Source organism: Epinephelus lanceolatus, chromosome 1, assembly GCF_041903045.1.
Source record: "Epinephelus lanceolatus isolate andai-2023 chromosome 1, ASM4190304v1, whole genome shotgun sequence".
Taxonomy (NCBI): domain Eukaryota; kingdom Metazoa; phylum Chordata; class Actinopteri; order Perciformes; family Serranidae; genus Epinephelus; species Epinephelus lanceolatus.
In genome coordinates, this window is record NC_135734.1 from 18,452,460 (window position 1) to 18,459,062 (window position 6,603).

Sequence of the window (6,603 nt, forward strand, 5' to 3'; positions counted from 1 at the left end):
AATGAGTAACAATGTAATAACACAAAGTAATATAAAATCAATAGCAGAATTCTAATTGCTGACAAATACTAAGAATTAAAAAACATTTCAAAATGTGCTTGCATTTATATTATCGTGTGTTTTAAACCATTTACATGTTTGTATACTCCTTATAAATTCTGTCAATTGCTATAAATAATCCTTAAATGTTTATTAAAGATCCACATTCCACTCAAAAATGTTTTTCTAGTGTTCTTATGTCCCCTTAAATGTCCGACCTTGACTATACTGACTTGTATCTGTGCAACGTTTACACCAGAGAGGTGTTTCCACATTGCTCTACTTTGGTGGGTGATGTCTTTGCTCTTCCCTCAAATTGAGATTCAAACGTACTCCAGGAAAAGTAAGATTAGGTACGTCACAAATATGAAAGCCAGTTGCTGTCTAATATGGGATAACAACAGGAGAGCACACTTTGACACAACACCGTCAGTACAGACAGCAGAGTTAGCATTAGCATAGTGACAGTTTTGACAGCAAACATGGTAGAGTGTTCAGTTTCTGGATGTAAACTGGACCATGGAACTTCCCTTTACTATCTCCCCAAACCCTTTCATAGCAGATATCATTGCATGTTTCACAAACACTAATGCCGTATCAGCCACTGCCAGTTAGCCTACAAGCTAACAAGCTAACAAACAAATAAAACATGCTAACTTCCCTTACCATTCTGCTAGCGGCCAATTTTAGTACAATGGACTCCTCATCTGAGTCTGGGTCAGACTGAGGCTCAAACATGTATGACTGAATCTCTCCTATGTTTCCTCTAATGTTGATGCCAGCCATCTTGATGTGCACTGCTCTTTCAGCGGTCAGCCTAGTGTGAGCAGTGGTGGTGGGCAGGGCTGAGGCCAGATCCAGAATTTCTCAGTGAAGGAGAAAGAGTAAAACAGTCTCTGGCCCCTTTTCAGAGTTTTATTCTTTTACTTTTTATGTGAGAAAATATCAATATTAAGTACTTTCACATACTTGTGTAAAAATGTGTTTGGAGGGGACCTTTAAATGAAACTCAACTCAACTTTTTAAAAAAATGTTAGATTTGGCATTTCTTCAGTGATAAACCAGTTAATATATTTACATTCTGTAAATACTAGAGCCGTCCTGAATACCAGGAAGCTTCACTGCGAAATATTGTGATTAATCAAAACTTCAGAATACTTTGCAGAATGGCTTAGCTGTTACCTATGGGTTTCAGGTGACTGGCCAAGCTGGTTGCAGATTTATCATATGCTAGTTTCCTTTGGCCAATCAAGAAACTTGACTTTTTGGGGGTCATATTTATAAATCTTAAAACTATTCCAGCAATAGAGCATTTGAATACTGATTTGGACTTCGATTACTATGGCAACGATTGGAACTTTGAAGCTTCGAAGCATTCTGCTCAGCACTAGTAAATATTTTATATAGTTGTTTTCATGAGTAGTGGCGGAGTCCGCCATTTCCGCCTTTGACTCAAACTGCCTACATGTGCATACCAATAACACAAGTTGATTGAACTGTAAGCAGAAACAATAGGCGTCATTCTGTTTATATTGCATTTCTTACAAAGTCACCACTGCAATAATCTGCCCCACGGGATTCTGGGACCTGTAGTATTGACCTGCACTTGTAACCACAGGTGTCACGATATCAAATAAAACAGAAATGTTAAGGTTTAGAATTTTAGAGTAAAGTATTACCATTGTCTTACAGCGTGTACAATATGTTCCATTTAGAGTTGTTCTGCTTTCTGAACCTCTTCAGTGGTAACTCACTCCACAGAGCTCTTTAAGCTAGTATTTTGTGATAAAACCACCTGAACACAAACCACCTGAATAGCAATGAACCACCAGTTCTGGCAAGTCTACAGTCCCTTGCACTGCTTGATGATGGCAAAACAAGGTCTTTTAATTGTTATTCTCAAAGCCCTCTCCTCACAGAAGGCTGCGAGACTTTGGTTTGGCTGAAGTTCTTCACAATACCATCCCAGTAAGCAGTCTAATTATAGCTGCTAAGGGGAAGTGATAGCGAATATTGACGATGCAGTTAAATCCCTGGCACAGAGAAGAGCCTATGATTACAATATAATAATTTGGCATTTGGCTAGACAAAAGAGGCCGCGCGGAAATATGTTTCAAGTCTTAGACAGAAAAATGACAACAAAAGAAATAATGGTGTAATTGAGGTGAGTTCTTGTAGAGTTTGGTGCGTGTGTGTGTCTTTCCGGGGCCCCCGTGGTTTGCTCCTGAGTGATGTGTAGAGTCTTATCGGCTGGGGAGAGGAAGTATGTGTTACATTTTTTTTTGTCTGATAATGACAGATGAATGGAGGCAGACAGACAAAAGGATGACAGAATGATGGAAGGGATTGCTAGATAAACAGACAGGTGGAGCGATAGATAGATAGATCAGTTTTACTGTACTGCCTGGCAGTGAAGTTCGAATGTGCTTAGGAGTATGTCTTTCACGGTGTAGGAATGATTGTCAGTGTGTGGGCTCTGTGAATAGAATATCGAGCCTGGATGAACACGTTTAAGGCCATTGTTCGAACTCACAAACACACACACACATGCATGTGCATTCCACAGGCGCACACTCACACTGCGCTGTACGCATGGTTGCTCTTTAAGTTCAATTAGCATGAAAAATGCTTTTTGATGAGATAGAAAGCAGTAAATGAAAGATGACTGAGAGGAAAGGATGGCTTCCTCATACTGCCTGTATCCAGCTCTGCATTTCATCTCGCTGCAACACAATCAGAATAAATGTTGGCAGTGCATGTTTCTGCAACCCTCCAATATGTTATATGTGTACATTATTATGAAGTGGACAGTTTGAAACCATTTTGTTTCTGTTCAACAACAACATGTGGTTATGTTCAAGCATAAAACCCACTTGGTTATTGTCAAGAAAGGATCATGTTTTGGCATAAGAACACAGATTTGGTGGCACAATTATGGAAAAAAATGCCACCAGTGTCTCACAAAAAAATAACTGCTTTCAGTGGCACAATCACAACTGGAGAAGCCACCGAAATCTCACTGAAAAATAGGTGGTTTGTTGTTGTTGGTCTGTGACAGCGGTCTGTAGTTTGGCAGCAATCTCAACTAAATGTCACGCTATTCAACATGCCCTCCACCTCCTGATGACAAAGTCAGCTCATAAACATGTATTCAAACCACGCCACTTTAGAAATGTTGATATATGTATGAAACACAATGTTCCAGAGGTTTTCAGAAACGCACAATGCCAACATTTTCTTCTGCTGTGTCTCTCCAGGCAGAGACAGAAAATGTAAATACCAAAACACCAATCTTACCTGTCTGACCCCTAATTGGTGTCGAGCATGTCTCTCTGAACTTTAACATCTTGCCCACTATGTTCATACTATTCTTTACTCAGCACGTGGGCTCTGTGGGACAAATTAAACAGTGTTTGTGCGAAAGACACATACCGAGTGTAGAAATCCATCAGCCAACAAGTCTGAACTAGGCCGTAGCGTCTGCCCCCAGCTTCTGGCAGACACAAACACGAAGGGGCTTCCTGGCAACAGCTTTGCTCAGGTAGGGAAAGGTCATTAATAATGAATACTAAATCAGCATCTGAAAAAGGTTACCGTTTTCAGACGCCGCACTCTCTTCCTTGTACCTCTCCCGTAGCATTTATTATAGCCTTTTCACTTTCCTTTCACTGTCACCTCTTTTGTCAGTGGAAATATGAGCTATGGCTTTGCTCCGGTTCTGTAGGGGGGCAGGAAGGGAGATGAGAGGAAAATGGTAGCATAGTGTGATTCATTCATACACGGATCAAGTGTGATGGCTCTGGGAGTGGTGCTGGGTTATTTGGTTTTCTAGGGCCCGATGTCATTGTGTGAGGGTTTTCATAAAATGTAATGCAGTCCTAAAACCGTGGAAAGGTGTATGTGTGTGAATATATATATATATATATATATGGAGCTGCAATGGAGAAATTTCATAATGGAGTTGAGAAAAGAAGAGGGGGAAAAGAGAAGGCTGTTCCTAAATATCTTAGTCAGGAGGTGGATGTACATTATACAGTTTGTGTCTCCTTTTGATAGAGAAAATATGACTCATTCTTCAGCTGGCAGTGCTACACACATTTGGACCACATAAAGCATTTTCATGCACACACATGCACATATTCATTACAATGCACACAGACGTGGATACAACACCCACATTGTGTTGTCGGATAAAGGGAGCTGGGAAGAAGTAAGCAGTGTTACAAATAGACTTTCAGAAAGGCTTTTGAGGAGAAGGAAGGAGAGCCTTGAAGAGTGCGAGCCTTCAAAAAGGCAGACGACAGCACATGAGCACACCCTCCCTTCCTCCCCTTGTCTTCCTACTTGTACTCGCGCTGCAGCGAGAACATAATATAAACCATGACATATTTTGCCAGTGCTCATAAACGCACCGCCTAATCTTCAAATACATTACCCAGCGTTCGCTCAAAGTGCTGCACTTTCCCTCACAGCTTCCCGTGATCCTCGTGGAGGACTCCTGGAGGACACCGTGGTGTCATGCTGTGAGGCTGTGGCCACATATGTGTGCACCACATGGTTCCCCTGAGGGAACCGTCTGATTGGATATGGGTGCTGGAGCCTGTCGCCTATCTGTGAACTCTCCCTTAATCTGGATATAGTAAGCCCACAGGGAAAGACATATCACAAGGCCTAGGTTCAGTGTTCACTATCTTTCTTTTAACTCACTCATGCAGCTGACAAGAAAAATGTATTAACAGCAGTGTTTTACAAATTGTAGCACTTAGATACTGACTACACTGAGTGCAGATCCTGAAATCACATTTTAGAGTGCTGTGCATGAACAGACAAAGGTTGATCAGCTCTATGGGAGCTGCTTACAGAGTAAAAATCTTACCATATTCCAGAATAAATGTTTCTTCCTTTTTTGTAACACAAAAAGGAAATGCACACAAGTAGTGCACCTAAAGAGTGATAGTTTGTGGTTTTGCAAATTTCCACATATCAGATACGCTTTGCAAATTGACAGGGAGTTCTTATTTTGTTTAAAAAAAACCCCCAGAAATGTTGTTTTCTTCTCACTATATGCCTTTCTGCTTAAAGAGAGAAAAATGTGACGTGGTGCTGTTCTTAATTACCGACCTAGACCTCATTACTGAGGTGTTGAATCATTAGGAGGTAGAAGTTAACTAGGGTGATGCTGCTAGGAGATGTTTCCAAGGCAACTTCATCCTAAATGAACATATATATCCACCACTTGAGCGATCCTCAAATCTTGTCCGGAAAATGGAATTAACAGAATTAATATAGCATGAACACTTACAAATATGTGTCTGATATGTTGATGTGCACCAGAGGATGAATTTAGATGATCGTATATGTATTAGTTGTTGTGTGTATATGTGCCGCCCTACACACACACACACATGCCTAATGGACACAGGTGTGTCGGCCTGACTCTTGCCGGTTGACCTCTCCCTTGATGTTAGAACCTCATGTCATGCAGAGGCAGAGACAACACTTCCCAGGACGGATCGATCTCCTCTACACCGCAGTACTCTGCTCCCCTGTCTCAAACACAAAGGGAATGCACCTGCCTGGAAGTGCGGCTCTGACATAAAGCCTGCAGGGAACCAGATGTCTCTGAGGCGTGTTGTGGAATTGATGCTTCCACTTCCATTCATTTATATCCAACAAAAAACAGAAGCACAGCCCAAATGGATATAGATGGGAAAATTATGCCCACAAGTCTTTGCTTCGTCCAGAAAAACCCCAGATAATACATAAAGTGAAAACATCAAAAATACAAATGTTGTCAGCATATACAATTGTATAAATATATCTAAAGTAGTCTTATTTCAGCTCCAGGAAAAACAAAACAACTTTAAACAGGGATAACAGGACAAAATTATAACAATATAATTATTGTTACATCATCATATCGTGTTATTTAAAAAGAAAAGGCAAGCACACAATTTAAAAAATGACCTACCGAGGTTTTGGTTTTACATGTGTAAATAGTGTTGTTCATGGTGCATTGCATAGGCAGGTTTCCGAGCGACAGCATCAGTGACGTGTGCGTGCACTTTGAGGGTAGAAAATAAACCACAATGAGTTATGAGGAGACTCAAACCTCAACCTCCTGTTAAACTCGGAGTGTAGAATTAGCTATTAGCTCAAGCGATCTGGTCAAACACTCTCATTTAATGACGGTGCCAGGTAGTTTTGCACAGAACAGAACCTGGTGAAGAACAAACACTTCAAGGCTCTGTAATAGTTGAACAGATTGTATTGTCCCCGAGAGAGGAGAATTTCCTTTTCAGAGTGTAGATTATGTGTGCCTCAAAAACCACAGATACATGCACTTACAGCAACACACAACATATATATATATATTTATACAGAATACATAGTGTGATATTGTGACACAAGAGCCAGACATTCCTTAGGCTGTGTGATCATTGCTTTGGTGAACAGTTTGTCAGGATTTGTGATCTGTGCTTCTAACCTGTGCGGCCAGTTGATGTTTTAGGACACTTAGTTCATTTCTCACTCCCTGTAGAGCTTTCAGTTTAATTGTTACAA